Below are 18176 nucleotides of genomic sequence, written 5' to 3'. Positions count from 1 at the left end.
GGCCGAATACTTACATTTCCGTCTTTGATGCAAAATTTTCGTATGCTGTAATAAGAACACTGGTGCTGGTGACATATCCGTACTGAGTTCCACATTGTTAATTTGAATTACGTGGTTTTGATGTAAGAGTATATAAATATATGAATTGGCAAGCTTGGGCACTCGGGAATCAATTACCGGTTTGCCTTGTTTACGTCCCGGATATACTACCGTCATAAAGAAAAGAAAAGTGGAACATTCTATACATCGCTATAACCTCAAGATTCAAACAAAATTTATTTTCGTACTTAAATTCATAACCACATGTTCTGCCAAATATTGTTACACAAACCTCTACCGCCAATCTACCGATATTCGGTAGTACATTCAATTACAATGTCCTCCGCTGCGTGGGAATCGACATAACGTATGTACGAATAGAGATTGTGACGCCCGAACGAAGACAATATGAAGGTTTGACTATGGCGCTGAGACACGCACGGATAGCCAAAGCGGTTAAGGCGACCCTTCGCGTAGTGTGGGAATCCAGCGTTCGAGTTCCAGGCTGGCACAGATTTTCACTGTCGTGTTTACATTATTCAGCTGATGGCTGTCCGTATTCGCAACTTGGAATCGTATCATGTATTTTATATGTAGTGGACTGGCCAGACAGCCAATCCACTATGACCGGTAGCCGAAAGGCACGCGTTTAAGCTCACGCAGGCTGGCGTGAGGTCTGGAACAGGTCAGAGAAATAAGACTAGCAAAACAGGAGGTATATGGTAGAATACTTAACTTTAATCCACAATTGGTGAACATCTCTCTTGACGGTACATGCTTCACAAGATAAATAGCAAGGGATAAAGGCGCCTTGCTAGGTCGTAGCAAATGACGTAGCTGAAGGCTATGCTAACTATCGTCTCGGCAAATGAGAGCGTAATTTGTCAATGAACCGTAGCTAGCAACGTCGGCTGTACAACTGGGGCGAGTGCTAGGAAGTGTCTCTAGACCTGCCGTGTGGCGGCGCTCGGTCTGCAATCACTGACAGTGGCGACACGCGGGTCCGTCGTATACTAGCGGACCGCGGCCGATTTAAAGGCTACCACCTAGCAAGTGTGGTGTCTGGCTGTGATAGCACATTATATACGCCATTTAGCATCTTATTCGGAGCAAAAAATTCAAGTTTAAGTTCAGTGTTACGTTATCGAGAGACAACATTTTGCTCAAAACTGTCGTCATGTTTAAAGTAATGATAGTAGACTATGACTACTATATGATTGAAGACAACTTCAGTTGAATATTAACGCTTATCTTAGCATGCGAGATTGCAATGTCAAGTTCAGTTAGCAAATAAACAGTGCAAGGAATAAAGTTAGGGTGTCAGTATTACGTTCACGAAATTCGTAGAACTGTAGCAAACACTCTAAACAAAATCCGTGTCTGATCCACAATGGGATTCGGTAAGAATAGAACCGAAGCTGCGTTTCAGCCAAAACTGGGAATCTGTAATACTGCTTGTACCACGAGCCCGTCATGGAATACTTTCCACCAAACTGAAACCATTACAAAACAACTCAGGAATGATCCAGCTGATATAATAAAGAGAATAATATAATCATTTTTGGTTTCTGGAACTTCTGTTTCAGGTGGTCTGAAATGACTTTTTAGACAACGATTCCTGTCAGTCTGAGAAATACATATTCCTGAATTTACTAAGAGACTAACACTATTACAAAAGTTACGTTATTAAAGATATACAAGAGTGAGACATTCCATTAATTTAAATGAAATGAAGAAATGCCTGATGTCAGGGAATGTGGTTTAAGATTCCTTCTAAATTTCCTTTTTCCATTTACAGTTGTTTCACTTACCAGTTTCGCTTTACATCTTTTCACTTGTGCAGTATTATTTTTTTAAAATCAATTTTATTGGGTCTAAGATCAATAGACTTAATTTCAAATATTTACCAGGATAATACTGCAACATTTAGTCTTACATCAAATGTTAAAAACTACCACAATTGACAGCCACCTGACAGACTCTTTGGATCCACATAGTAAAAATATTCATTATTTCTTTTCCCCAAATTTTTAATCTCGTAACTCATATGTAAATCATAATTCCTATTATAACTGCATTATATGTTCAAAGATTGTGTTTACGTAAGTTAAACCTCTAGAAACTGTAAGAGTCTTGAATGTAAACCCATTTAGAACAAATGAAAAAGAAAGAAAACTATATTCTCTTATTTTCTGCTTTTACTATCTCTCTTCTGTTGTTGGAGCTTGAGCTGAGTGGATGTATCAATATTTGTGTGATAAGGGTTACTTAAATTATCTGTTGTGTCGGCTCCGTTATTAATTCAAGCGGTTACCTTTTCTTTTAACAATTTAGGCTTTTCTTCCAAGTGTTACAGGCAAAATAGGCGAGAGTGGCGTCGGGCTATTCGGGCACGAGCGATCGAATATAATCAGTGTCCTTTCGTTAAGTAATATTTAGTTAATTGTACAAAGCCACCTGAGATGTTTCTACCAATCATTTATTATTTTTAGCGAAGTATTTCGGATAAAACTGCGTGTGTCTGATCGAACTGTGTTTCCGAACAATGACATTGTGAGGTAACGGGCGAGTTGTGGCGCCCTGAATATGTTGTAAGTTCGGAGTTGGCGTGGCCGCACGGGCCGCTCGGCAAACCGGGCATCGACAGGAACCGCGTGGTGCCAAACATTATCTGGAACAAGAGGGTTGGCCCCAGCACGTGGTCCAGGCCGATAGCATGGCTGGGAATTCCATGTTGACGCTGTGTCGAGGAGTGGGCTTTGTGGTCGATGAAGGAGATTTGTATGCCAGGAGTGCCAAAAATGGCGGACTTTGTCAAACCATAATGGCAGACATTTCACAGTTCATGTAGAAATTAATGATAACCAGAGGAATCATGATACCTCAAAAAGAAACATGTACATTACCACTGTTTGCATGACGATTCTGATGGTGTTATCATGTTTTCGATATCTTTATTAGTTTACAGTTTAGTATACAAGTAGCACTTAGCAATAAATTTCCAAAATCTAAACGGTTCATACGATTTTGTCGATCGACGTGTCCTTAGAAAGCTATTAGTGTAACCCTAATTTGGTGTGAATTACAGGCATGCAACCTGAGTAGCACATGAGTTATTGGGGATCAAAGTGGACGATTACTGTTGACCGCGTCAGGCCATAGGTACTCCACAGTTACGCGAAAAACCAGTAGCAGCATGCTTATAAATGTATTTATTCAAATATGTCTTTGTTTATATCCGATATATACTATTCATGAAGAAATTAGTCAAATATTTACTGTGTTTTAGAAAGCACAGGGACATTACACTACTGGCCTACTTTAGTTTCTATTCCTTTATTATCTGATTTGTTTATGTATTTAATAATTTGTGTTAGAGCGTGTTCATGGTCCACCCATAGGAAGACTTATTTAATTTCAAGTTATTTAAAAGTAAATCTAGTATTTCTTATGTGATTCAATATGTTTGTGAGTGTGCCTTGGCTAGGAGACATGGCGGGAACACTCTAGCCTATCACAGCGCTCGTTACTACGGTAGGTGACTAACGAAGTCAATGGAGAGACTGTGGGGGAATAGCATTGGGTGGTAGAGGACACGGGGGAGTGATGGACAGGAAGGCGCGATGGACGGTCGTAGGAAATACTTGGAGAGTGTTGAGGGGTTTGGGCGTGGTAGCGGGAGATAGAAATATTTTGCATTGCCGACTTGTGGAAGTAGGAATCTGTTGTTTCCCTGTTATTCAACCCATATTTTATTTTACTGCTGGACCATCGACACCAATAAGTGTTTTACAGTAATAAATGGCTTTCTTAAAGGTACATCTGCTATCGTACTCATCATTTAAAGCCGTTAAAAATAGTACCTGCACATTTTATTTACCTGCAATCTTTCATTTTAAATTTCTATGTTACATTCAAAATTTGCAGTTGCCGAGTGCTAGTAACCTTCGAGCATTCGATTCATGTGTATATTCATATTGTATACTGTAGACGCAGCACTATTTGGCTTGTAATGCGGCAACCACGGGTCCCAGCCTCTAGACAGCGGAACCAGATAAGACTTTTAATATTTCAACTCTGAGTCTGAGGCTATGTAGTTAAGGGCCGCCATAATTTTTTTTTTTGAAAGCCCGCAACATCTACGAGCTTCATCAATGGTGTAATACCATGCAGATCTGCAGATAAAAATAAACAGGGTGCAGTTCAATTAGGTAAATTGTTGTGTTAAAGCAGGGAGTTTCCTGCATGGATTACATATTGCACGTTTCAGTAAAATTATACATCCACTGTTAACGTTCTCTCCATATTATGGCAGTTCGATTTTTCTAAATTGACCCATACATAACCTGTCAAATTTTTGCCGCTCCTCTAAAAATTAGGGGTGGGGGGGGGGGAGGAATCGTTTCACTAGATTAAAACATTTGACCTAAGAATTTGGATTGGCACATATATTTACCTTTTTCCCTAGTAATTATCTAAGAGCTGAAAATCAGTTTATGGATATTGCAAAATATTACAAGACTGCCATGTGTTTTAATGCATAACGTAGCAAAGACATTGTCCCATTCAGAACAGAAACAATCAAGTGATTGTTTACAGTTACACTCTGTTCAAGCCACACCATTTAAAAAAAAATAGTATCGAGGCAATGTTCTTAATATGCGAAGAAGATATGTTGTTTAAGCTACAGAATTGAAATTCCATTCAATGAAAGATCTATAGCTGTTTGGCTGTAGTAGACAAGCTACTGGTTGATGCAAGAACGTAATGTAACTTGCCAAAGTGATATAGGAATGTTGGTCCAGGCTGCATTTCTAAGGTTTGCTGTTATCCGCGTGTGGGCTTTATTAAGGATACGTCTAGGCCCACGTATCACTTTTACCTAATGGTTATACTAACTTCCTGTGTACATCAGAATACTATGCCAGTAGTGATGAAAAGATGAGTGATGCAGGCTGATAACTCAGATTCTGGACGAAATAAAGATAGGCCGCGTTAGTCGACGGAATTCCCATTCCCATCCTCCACCAGTGAGTTCACTGAAACTTATTAACAGTGAACTTCAGGTTTTGACCAGGATTTTATACGCTTCATTGTTTCAGTCCTGTTAATCCAGAAGAAAACCGACGAACAGAAATTTATAGGGAACCCACGCATGAATATACATATCAACTATTGTCCAGTTCAGACCAAAATATGCATGTAAATAGTACTACTAACGAGCAATAGATGGAACATGGATATTAGCTCAATATATCATTTACAGTGACTAAGTACCTTTCCGTCTGTAAGTAATTAAAAATTATTCTTTAGTCTGTCGTGAGGATACATGGTTGTAAATAGGAGCATGTGGCCTCGCGCTACCGACCGACCGCTGTGCCATGCTCAGCTCAAACACAACATCGGATGAGGACATGGAGGGGCGTGGCGGCAACACACAGTTCACCCAGCCTTTGTCAGTTTTTCTCCCAGCGAGGTGGCACAGTGGTTCGTTCGCACAGTGAACTCGTATTCGGGGAGACGACGGCTAGAACCTGCATCGGTCCAACCTGATTAACGTTTTCCAACATTTCCCTGAATCGCTCCAAGCAATTTCCGGGACGATTCCTTAGAAAAGGCACGCCCAATTTCCTCCCACACCCTTGGATCAATCGGAGCTTCTGCTCCGTCTCTAATGACCTAGATGTCGACGGGACTTTAAATGATAATCTTCATTTTACTACTCAGTCAAGCAGCTCCTCTAATGACCCAAGAATGGCTGAGTGAAGCTCACTTGTGAACAGCGCACGGTAAACCCGAACGGCAACCCATCCAACCGGCAGCCCAACGGTTCAAATGGTTCAAATGACTCTGAGCACTACGGGACTTAGCATCTGAGGTCATCAGTCCCCTAGAACTTAGAACTACTTAAACCGAACTAACCTAAGGACATCACACACATCCATGCCCGAGGTAGGATTCGAACCTGCGACCATGGCAGTCGCGCGGTTCCGGACTGAAGAGCCTAGAACCGCTCGGCCACCGCGACCGGTTGCCCAACGGTCCTTAACTTTGAAGATCAGGGGGGAAACCGGCGTACCCGAAGCGGTAAGAGCGTTGGCTTTGTTTGAGGAGGTGACTAGAAAATGTATTTTTGAGAAAAGATCTTAGTCCAACGAAAAATTAAATGTCGCCCCATCGCCCCACTTGTATACATAAATCTTCATTATAGTAAGTAAACTTTGATCACAATGGTTCGCGGAATTAAATAAAAATTTGTCGTATTTGCAAACAAACGAGGCTAACAGGGCGAAATATGAAATGTTCCTTCCTAGTAAATAACTTTCCTCTACGTTTAGCGTGCACAGTTCAAAAAAATGTTCAGATGTGTGTGAAATCTTATGGGACTTAACTTCTAAGGTCATCAGTCCCTAAGCTTACACACTACTTTACCTAAATTATGCTAAGGACAAATACACACACCCATGCCCGAGGGAGGACTCGACCGTCCGCCGGAATCAGCCACACAGTCCATGACTGCAGCGCCTGAGACCGCTCGGCTAGCGTGCACAGTATTCTGTAATGTAATTTCTATCGGAAAAAAGGGTGTTTCACATTTTCTCCTGTTAAAATTCGACGTTCTACATTATAGTTTTTGTTTCATCGTTACAGATTCAATATAGATCATACGGTCGTGACCAAAAAATTATATTACTCTGGAATGAGGTGTAATTTTTTCGCACTGCTGAATCGTAAAAACTGCTTTCATTGCACTTTCTAACAATTAAACATTTTAGTCAACTGATTACTAGTCGCTGAGTGAAATGGATGCAATATTAACCGGAGGTAAAACTAGGAGAATTCATGTTTCTGCTCACTCATACAATACAAAAATTAAACACATATTTTTCTGACACAAAGTAGAGGACGCAACAGCTGCTGCACACGGTATACAGTGTTCTTTCAGGGAACTTCCTCCTGTTAGGCGTGTGTGTGCGTTTGCGTGTGTGTGTGTGTGTGTGTGTGTGTGTGTGTGTGTGTGTGTGTTTAACGGCGAGGATATTAGCCCCCTAACATTCACTAGAACAAACGAATTTGGATCAAATCTCATGCGCTCTAATTGAATACGCAATCAGCCTACTGTACATGCGCTAAAACGACGGGGTAACATAAGATATCCATGAGATTAAACTCAAGTAAAACGAAGGAGCTAAAAGAAAGGCGCAGAGAAATGTGACTGGCTAATCACTTACTAAAAACCTAGGTGAGTCAGTCATTCTGTGAACACATTAAAACAATCTCCCTAAAATCTTGGGAAAAATAGGGGAAAATTCACAAAACATTAAAATGTGAACCACTTTCAATTGAACTTAACTTAAAATAGAGGACAAATCCGCGGCGGACGCGGTGCAATAAAATGTGGAGCACCGTGATCTGCACGCTACAAGCACCGCGCATTGGAGTGTCCTCTCACCAAAGTAGGAATTCGTGTGTCATAGGACTGTGGCCTTTGCGAAGACGAGTAAGAAGGACCTCGTCCCGTCGACGTGGCTCGAAGGAGACAGGCCGCGGTCGAGTTGTGGTCTTTATTACACGGAGCTTATTATCGGTCACTTCCAGCCACTCATTTCCCATCGGTGCATCACTTTGAACCTCAACAGCGAGCTGAGGGCTCGCAGGCGATGACACACTGAAGTAACAGATGATTACGACAAGCATCCTTGGCTGCATTCCTTTTCGTTCCCCGTTATACTCACGTGTCCTGGTAGCCAGCAGAAAGACACCTCCTTCCCCACTCGTTGGAGGAGGGCCTCCTGGATATCCTGTGCTACTTTTTCTGCTGTATAGAGTGAAGAGCAGTCAGAGACTATAAATTTAGCACTCGAGGAGCGTATCTATTCCAGTTCCCACAAGATCGCTTATAATTTTTAATTCTGCGTCGTAGACACTAAAGTCTTGTAGAAGTTGGGCCTTAAGGACACGATCCGGGAAAACAACAGTGCAACAAACTGAGGCCCCCTGTTTGGACCCATCCGTAAAGACATCTGCACTGTTGTGGGTCTCAGACAAATGTCAGAAAATACCGCATTAAAATCGTAAGCAGGAGTGCTATCTCCCCTGTATTGAATTAAATCTAAAATTACGCTGAGCCTCTGCAATAACCAGGGCAGCACACAGTTAAAACAATGGGTTTGAGATTGTACTTGCTCCATAACGGGTGACTCCTACAGACGTTGCGGCACCAAAATGCCATCACATTGTGAGTCGTGTACGGTTGGAGAAAAGGCGTTCCAGAGTCGGATGAGCAACATTATGGTACGCGGGACGACATGCATCCTTGGTTGCATTCCTTTTCGTTCCCCGTTATACTCATGTGCCCTGGTACCCAGTACGAGTTGCATTCAAGTTCTAAGGCCTCCGATTTTTTCCTCCGGACTGGAAAGAGATAGAAACATGTGCATTGCTTTAAAATGAGGCCGCTTTCATTGTCAATACAACCCCGAGATGGCAGCACCGTACGGCAGATGGAATTTTACCACCAGCGGCGAGAATGAGAACTGTTTTAAATACTTAAAATGGCGACGTTTTCCTTACTTAAACAGCGTGCAATCATTCGTTTTCTGAATTTGCGTGGTGTGAACCCAATTGAAATTCATAGACAGTTGAAGGCGACATGTAGTTATGGAGTTATGGATGTGTCGAAAATGCATTCGTGGGTGCGACAGTTTAATGAAGGCAGAACATCGTGTGACAACAAACCGAAACAACCTCGGGCTCGCACAAGCTGGGCTGACGACATGATCGAGAAAGTGGAGAGAATTGTTTTGGGGGATCGCCGAATGACTGTTGAACAGATCGCCTCCAGAGTTGGCATTTCTGTGGGTTCTGTGCACACAATCCTGCATGACGAATTGAAAATGCGAAAAGTATCATCCAGGTGGGTGCCACGAATGCTGACGGACGACCACATGGCTGCCCGTGTGGCATGTTGCCAAGCAATGTTGACGCGCAACGACAGCATGAATGGGACTTTCTTTTCGTCGGTTGTGACAATGGATGAGACGTGGATGCCAGTTTTCAATCCAGAAACAAAGCACCAACCAGCTCAATTGAAGCACACAGATTCACCGCCACCAAAAAAATTTCGGGTAACCGCCAGTGCTGAAAAAATGGTGTCCATGTTCTGGGACAGCGAGGGCGTAATCTTTACCCATTGCGTTCCAAAGGGCACTACGGTAACAGGTGCATCCTACGAAAATGTTTTGAAGAACAAATTCCTTCCTGCACTGCAACAAAAACGTCTGGGAAGGGCTGTGCGTGTGCTGTTTCACCAAGACAACGCACCTGCACTTCGAGCTAACGTTACGCAACAGTTTCTTCGAGATAACAACTTTGAAGTGATTCCTCATGCTCCCTACTCACCTGACCTGGCTCCTAGTGACTTTTGGCTTTTTTTAACAATGAAAGACACTCTCCGTGGCCGCACATTCACCAGCCGTGCTGCTATTGCATCAGCGATTTTCCAGTGGTCAAAACAGACTCCTAAAGAAGCCTCCGCCGCTGCCATGGAATCATGGCGTCAGCGTTGTGAAAAATGTGTACGTCTGCAGGGCGATTACGTCGAGAAGTAACGCCAGTTTCATCGATTTCGGGTGAGTAGTTAATTAGAAAAAAAATCGGAGGCCTTAGAACCTGAATGCACCTCGTAGAAAGAAACCTCCTTCCCCACTTGTTGTAGTTGGAGGGGGGCCTCCTGGATATCCTGTACTACTTTTTCTGCTGTACAGAGTAAAGAGCAGTCAGAGACTAGAAATTTCGCACTGGAGTAACGTACCTATTCCAGTGCCCGCAACATCGCTTATAATTCTGCGTCGAAGACACTAAAGTCTTGAAGCAGTTGGGCATTGCAGACACGATCCAGCAAAACAACAGTGCAGCCAACTGAGGCCCCCTGTTTGGATCAATCCGTAAAGACATCTAAACTGTTGTGGGGCTCAGACAAACGTCAGAAAATATCGCGTTAAAATCAGAAGCAGGAGTGCAGTCTCTCCTGTATTGCACCAAATCTAAAATCACGCAGAGCCTCTGCAATAACCAGGGCAGCACACTGTTAAAACACTGGGTTTGAGATTGTACTTGCTCCACACCGGGTGACTGCAACAGACGTTGCGGCACCCAAATGGCATTGTGAGTCTTGGACGGTTGGAGAAAAGGCGTTCCATAGGAGGACGAGCAACATTATGGTACGCGGGAGAAATCGCAGGTACAAGGAAATTGCATCCTGACGCACCACGAGGAGCCGCCGCCAGGAAGGTGACTGGCGCTTCCCCCGCCTCAGCACAGAGACCGGGTAAGGGATTGGTCCTATAAGCAGCCGTGGCATGCCGAATCCCCTCATGGTACACAGCATCAATGACCTTAAGACAAGAATGATTTGCCGATCCATACACTGTCCGGTTCTGAACGCCTCAAAGCCCCATAAAACTGGAGCAGACGCGCCCTGTGATGTAAGGCACTTTATGTTGTTCAGTGCCTTCATGGTTCTGGATTTCATGCCTCTCCAAACCATGACGATATGGAGTGAAAAATGAGGCCCAGAAAGTTCACTACGTCTCTAAAATGTAGGATGGTGTCCCTCTTATGCAGGTCAAGTAGATTAAAAATTCAACGAGAACTGTTAAAAGAGGCGCACACACGCACTTATCTGCAGAAAAGAGGAAATCCGTCTTTGCAGCGTACACGTCTGACCTTCAAAATGTAAGTTGCAACTGACGGCTCGCTGTTGCAAGGCTGGACGAGGAACCAAACAGCAAAATCGTCCACAATTAATTGTCTGAGGTTTCCTTGAAAGTGTCTTAGTTTAGGCACCCAGAAATAAAAAGCGTTTTTTGGAAGTTTGCTGTCAATGGTTTAATTAGCCTTACTGCATTAGTTAGTATTTAAAATTTTTTGTGCATGTCATGAATGTAAATTTATGACACAGGACTTGAAAAGCAAACAAATGAATATTAAATTATACACAGCTGTATTGAACAAAAACAGATGATGGTTCAAATACGCTTTTTGCCCGAAAAATAATTTTGATAGATTTCTGGTGATGACGTTCAGCCATTTACATACATGGTAGAGATGAGGTGGTGTATTAAGATGATACATAACTGTTGAATTAATAATTAAACTAATTTGGAAATTAGTACAAATATACAGGGTGAGTCATCTAACGTTACCGCTGGATATATTTCGTAAACCACATCAAATACTGACGAACCGATACCACAGACCGAACGTGAGGAGAGGGGCTAATGTAATTCTTTAATACAAACCATACAAGAATGCACGGAAGTATGTTTTTTAACACAAACCTACGTTTTTTTAAATGGAACCACGTTAGTTTTGTTAGCACATCCGAACATATAAACAAATACGTAATCAGTGCCGTTTGTTGCATTGTAAAATGTTAATTACGTCCGGAGATATTGTAACCTAAACTTGACGCTTGAAACCTCTGAAGTTCAGTTACGTGTTGTAACAAACACAGGCCACGGTCGGCGAGCAGCATCTGCAGGGACATGTTTACGATGACGACCGTGTTTACGAGTGTGGCTGTAGTAAACTGTTGTGGTTTGGTCTAGCTGTCGCAGTGTCCGCACGTAGCGCTTGCTGCTAATGTTATTCTGCATTCGTCTCCGCACGCAGACCAACTGTAGTACACCGTGTTACCAGACGTCTGTGATAGTGTAGTGTTGTAGGAACTGTGACCATGGTGTGTTCGAACTCTGAAAAGGTGGAGATGATACACATCTATGGCGAGTGTCGACGAAATGCAGCTGAAGGCTGCAGGGTGTATGCAGAACGGTACCCGGACAGAGAGCATCCAACGTGCCGCACATTGCAAAACATCTACCGCCAACTGTATGCAACAGTTCTGGTCGTAGCACGCAAACGGGTCCGTAACAGGCCGGTCACAGGACAAGCGGGTGCAGGTGATGTGTTAGCTGCTGTTGCCATGAACCCACACATGAGTACTCGGGACGTTGCGAGAGCCGGTGGACTGAGTCAAAATAGTGTCATGCGCAGACTGCATCGTCACCGCTTTGACCCGTTTCATGTGTCGCTACATCAGCAATTACATGGTGATGACTTTAATCATCGAGTGCAATTCTGTCAATGGGCATTAACAGAGGATACGTTGCAGTTCTACCTGTTTACCGATGAAGCGGGTTTCACAAACCACGGGGCAGTGAATCTACGGAACATGCAGTACAGGTCCGTGGACAATCCTCGCTGGCTCAGACAGGTAGAGCGACAGCGACCGTGGACTGTAAATGTATGGTGCTGAATCATTGGCGACCACCACATGGATCCTCACTTCATCGCAGGGGCCCAAACAGCTGCAACATACATCGCGTCTCTACAGAATGATCTGCCAACGTTGCTCGAAAATGTCCCACTGGAAACGCGTCGACCTATGTGGTATCAGCATGATGGTGCACCTGCACATTCCGCAATTAACACTAGGCTGGCCCTTGACGGGATGTTCGACGGGCGTTTCATAGGACGTGGAGGACGCATAAATTTGCCAGCCCGTTCTCCTGATCTTACACCTCTGGACTTCTTTCTGTGGGGTACGTTAAAGGAGAATGTGTACCGTGATGTGCCTACAACCCCAGAGGATATGAAATAACGTATTGTGGCAGCCTGCGGCGACATTACACCAGATGTATCGCGGCATGTACGACATTCATTATGCCAGAGGTTGCAATTGTGTGCAGCAAATGATGGCCACCACATTGAACATCTATTGGCCTGACATGTCGGGACACACTCTATTCCACTCCGTAATCGAAAACGGAAACCACGTGTGTACGTGTACCTCATGGTAATGTACATGTGCGTCAGTTAAAAAGGACCAATAAAAAGGTGTTAGCATGTGGACGTAGTGTGCTGTTCCAGTCTCTTCTGTACCTAAGGTCCATCACCGTTCCCTTTGGATCCCTGCGTAATTCGGTGCTCTCCGATACACACGATCGAACAGCGGAGGAGTGGTACTCTAGCGTCAACTGTAGGTCACAGTATCTCCGGATGTAATTAACGTTTTACAATGCAACAAACGGCACTGATTACGTATTTGTTTATATATTCAGATGTGCTAACAAAACTAACGGGGTTCCATTTAAAAAAACGTAGGTTTGTGTTAAAAAACATACTTCCGTGCATTTTTTTATGGTTTGTATTAACCAATTACACAGCCCCACTCCTCACGTTCGGTCTGTGGAATCGATTCGTCAGTATTTGATGTGGCTTACGAAATATATCCAGCGGTAATGTTAGGTGACTCACCCTGTATATCAGACGTGATAATTATCTCATTCGAACATTAAAGTCATTGCTTTGTATTTCACGAATGTACTATATACAGTGAATGTTTGCTACGGAAATGAAGATATGAAGTATTCTATTTACTAAAATGTCTATATGTTTACAACACAGGTTTCGAGGTCGGTAATTCGTGTTTGAGGCAGCTATTGTTCTTGGAGTTGCCTCCGTTGAAAAGAAAACAGTATGTCGTTGACGCGATGGAAGTGCTGTTTAAGTCGACAATGACTGTTATCGCCTGATGTATTACTGTTATCTAACAAACTGTGGTAAGTCGTCCCTTTCTAGTAACCTGACACATCCTAGTCATTATCAGGTAGGGTAGTAGATGGTTTGAGTGTCCTTTCCTGAAGATTCTCAGTAATTTGCCTGCACATTTGAAGTAGGATTGAATGATAGTTTACTCGTGTGTTAATTAACAGATGTATTTTACACAAGGTATTCGGCTCTGAAGATAGTGACGTCATAAATCAGTTTGTATATGACTATATTCAGCCGTCATTAGTCTTCGGTCTGAGAGTATATACTGTTGTAGGTATCGGAAAGTTAGCAGTTCAGTTCCCTATGTTCGAATGGTTCAAATGGCTCTTATCACTATGGGACTTAACTTCTGAGGTCATCAGTCCGCAGTTCTTTAGGTTTAAGTAGTTCTGAGAACCTAAGGACATCAAACACATCCATGCTCGAGGCAGGATTCGAACCTGCGACCGTAGCGGTCGCGCGGTTCCAGACTGTAGAGCCTAGAACTCGCGCGGCCACCCTGGCCGGCCCTAGGTTCGAATTTCACGTTTATAGTAAATGGTAGACTACTATGTCTGGTTCGAAGACGGTGTCGCAGAATTTTTACTGAAACAATAAGATTAGGCGAGCAAACAAAATGCACATATTTTATGTTCCCGCATTACATCAAGCGCCGGCACCTCGGCATGGAACGTTACAGCAGAGAGGCCAGCTAGACGAAGTCAGCCAGTAGTACGCTGACTAGATCGACATCACGACAGGCGCGGCCCCTATACGAAGAAAATATAAGCGCCGCTACGCCTAAAAGTAAATGGTTCTGAGCACTTTGGGACTTAACTGCGGAGGTCATCAGTCCCCTAGAATTACTTAAACCTAACTAGCCTAAGGAGATCACCCACATCCATGCCAGAGGCAGGATTCGAACCTGCGACCGTAGCGGTCGCGCGGTTCCAGAGTGAAGCGCCTAGAACCGCTCGGCTACTCCGGCCGGCCGCTCCGCCTAGCCGCGGCCACTAGAGGACGAGCTGTCATCGAAACGAGTAAGCCGTAACTTACGAACTGTTACTACTTTCTTGAATGCAAATTATAAACACAGAAGGATATTGAATATTTGCGTGTCGCCGTTTGGTTGGGACCAATCTTTGTAAATACGCCAAGTATTCTCAATTTAATTTACTGTAATAAACTCCAGTTATAAGATTTGTTGAATTGTTGTCTAGCTATCCGAGAAAACGTCCTAGGTATCATACACTCCTGGAAATTTAAATAAGAACACCGTGAATTCATTGTCCCAGGAAGGGGAAACTTTATTGACACATTCCTGGGGTCAGATACATCACATGATCACACTGACAGAACCACAGGCACATAGACACAGGCAACAGAGCATGCACAATGTCGGCACTAGTACAGTGTATATCCACCTTTCGCATCAATGCAGGCTGCTATTCTCCCATGGAGACGATCGTAGAGATGCTGGATGTACTCCTGTGGAACGGCTTGCCATGCCATTTCCACCTGGCGCCACAGTTGGACCAGCGTTCGTGCTGGACGTGCAGACCGCGTGAGACGACGCTTCATCCAGTCCCAAACATGCTCAATGGGGGACAGATCCGGAGATCTTGCTGGCCAGGGTAGTTGACTTACACCTTCTAGAGCACGTTGGGTGGCACGGGATACATGCGGACGTGCATTGTCCTGTTGGAACAGCAAGTTCTCTTGCCGGTCTAGGAATGGTAGAACGATGGGTTCGATGACGGTTTGGATGTACCGTGCACTATTCAGTGTCCCCTCGACGATCACCAGTGGTGTACGGCCAGTGTAGGAGATCGCTCCCCACACCGTGATGCCGGGTGTTGGCCCTGTGTGCCTCGGTCGTATGCAGTCCTGATTGTGGCGCTCACCTGCACGGCGCCAAACACGCATACGACCATCATTGGCATCAAGGCAAAAGCGACTCTCATCGCTGAAGACGACACGTCTCCATTCGTCCCTCCATTCACGCCTGTCGCGACACCACTGGAGGCAGGCTGCACGATGTTGGGGCGTGAGCGGAAGACGGCCTAACGGTGCGCGGGACCGTAGCCCGGCTTCATGGAGACGGTTGCGAATGGTCCTCGCCGATACCCCAGGAGCAACAGTGTCCCTAATTTGCTGGGAAGTGGCGGTGCGGTCCCCTACGGCACTGCGTAGGATCCTACGGTCTTGGCGTGCATCCGTGCGTCGCTGCGGTCCGGTCCCAGGTCGACGGGCACGTGCACCTTCCGCCGACCACTGGCGACAACATCGATGTACTGTGGAGACCTCACGCCCCACGTGTTGAGCAATTCGGCGGTACGTCCACCCGGCCTCCCGCATGCCCACTATACGCCCTCGCTCAAAGTCCGTCAACTGCACATACGGTTCACGTCCACGCTGTTGCGGCATGCTACTAGTGTTAAAGACTGCGATGGAGCTTCGTATGCCACGGCAAACTGGCTGACACTGTCGGCGGCGGTGCACAAATGCTGCGCAGCTAGCGCCATTCGACGGCCAACACCGCGGTTCCTGGTGTGTCCGCTGTGCCGTGCGTGTGATCATTGCTTGTACAGCCCTCTCGCAGTGTCCGGAGCAAGTATGGTGGGTCTGACACACCGGTGTCAATGTGTTGTTTTTTTCCATTTCCAGGAGTGTATATAAGACGAGTGGTTAGAATACGACATTGTATGCACAGAAAGGGGCAGTGTCAGACGAATACTTCCCTTAATGTGGAAATATGAAGAGCCAGAGAAGCTGGTACAGCTGCCCTATATCGAGTAGGGCCCAGCGAGCTCGCAGACGTGCCACATCGCGACGTGGCATGGACTCGGTTAATGTGTGAAGTAGTGCCGCAGGGAACTGACACCATGAATCGTGCAGGGCTGTCGATAAATCCGTACGAGTCCGAGAGGGTGAATATCTGTTCTGAACAGCACGTTGCAAGGCATCACAGATATGCTCAATAATGTTCATTTATAGTGGGGTTTGGTGGTCAGCGGAAGTGGTTAAACTCAGGCGAGTGTTCCTGGAGCCACACTGTAACCATTAAGTACGTGCGGGGTGTCGCGTTGTCCTGCTTGAATTGCTCAAGTCCGTCGGAAATCGTCACGAATGGATGCAAGTGCTCAAACAGGATGCTTACGTACATGTCACCTGTAAGAGTCGTTGCTAGTTGTATCAGAGGTCCCACATCACTCCAACTGCATACGCCTCACACCATTACAGAGCGCCCACCAACTTGAACAGTCCCTGGATTCATCAGGTTGCCTCCACATCCGTACGTGTCCATCCTCTCGATATAATTTGAACTGAGACTCGTCCGACCAGGCGACATGTTTCCTGTCATCCAACGTCAGTGTTCACAGGCCCAGGCGAGGTATAAAGCATTGTGTCGTGCAGTCATCCGAAAGCCCTTATCGATTATCTCTCGTTGAATGTTTCGTACGCAGACACTTGTTTATGTCCCAGCATTGAAATCTGCAGCAGTTTGTGGAAGCGTTGCATCTCAGTCACGTTGAACGGTTCTCTGCTGTCGTCGTTGGTCCCGTTCTTGCAGGATCTTTTCCTGCCGCAGTGATGCCGGGGATTTGGTGCTTTACCGGATTCCTGATATTCATGGTACACTCGTGAAATGGTCGTACGGGATATCCCCACTTCATAGCTGCCTCAGTGACACTGTGTCCCATCGCTCGTGCGAATTTACTGAAATCTTTGTAACCTACCATTGTAACAGCAGTAGCCGATTTAACAACTGCGCCAGACACTTATTGTGATATATAGGCGTTGCCGACCGCAGCGCTGAGAGCTGTATTCTGCCTGTGTTACATGTCTCTGTATTTGAACACGCATGCCTATACCAGTTTCTTTGGCGCTTCAGTGTTTTAAGATATATGCTTAGGGCATGAAGCCCATAGTTGAAAAGTTCCATTGGGAAAAGACTTCGGATTAGTCACCATTCAATTCTCCAGGAGGGGGTGCCAAGGGGGAAGTGACGATAAGAAAATGTTGAATAATATCATTCTAATAGCCAGAGTGTGGAATGTCAGAAATTTGAATCTCTTAGGGCAACTGTGTTAAAGGATCACTTTTCCGAAAGGTATCCTTTATCTGTAATGGTGAAAAGCATGATTACCTGTGACGTCACCGACGGGCAAAGCGACGCTTCAAACACCAAGTTGCCGACACATCCGAAATAAAGGCCAGAGCTGACAAGTTATGTACCATTAAGATGCGTCAAATATTCCACATTGGTATCAAATTTCACCAAATTTCTGCTCAACGCCCCCATAAACCATGTCACACGATGGATGGGTCGCCGCTTTTCTTTTTTTCTTTTTTTTTTTTTTTCCTCTGACTGGTTTGATGCAGCCCACCACGAATTCCTCTCCTGTGCCAACCTCTTCCACTCACAGTACCACTTGCAACCAGCGTCCACAAACATTTGCTGGATGCGTTCTAGTCTCTGTCTTCCTCTACCTTTCTTACTCTCTACAGCTCCCTCTAGGACCACTGATGCTTTTCCT

Source organism: Schistocerca cancellata, chromosome 5 (genome assembly GCF_023864275.1).
Source record: "Schistocerca cancellata isolate TAMUIC-IGC-003103 chromosome 5, iqSchCanc2.1, whole genome shotgun sequence".
In the NCBI taxonomy this organism is placed as follows: Eukaryota; Metazoa; Arthropoda; class Insecta; order Orthoptera; family Acrididae; genus Schistocerca; species Schistocerca cancellata.
This window is presented reverse-complemented; position numbering follows the sequence as displayed.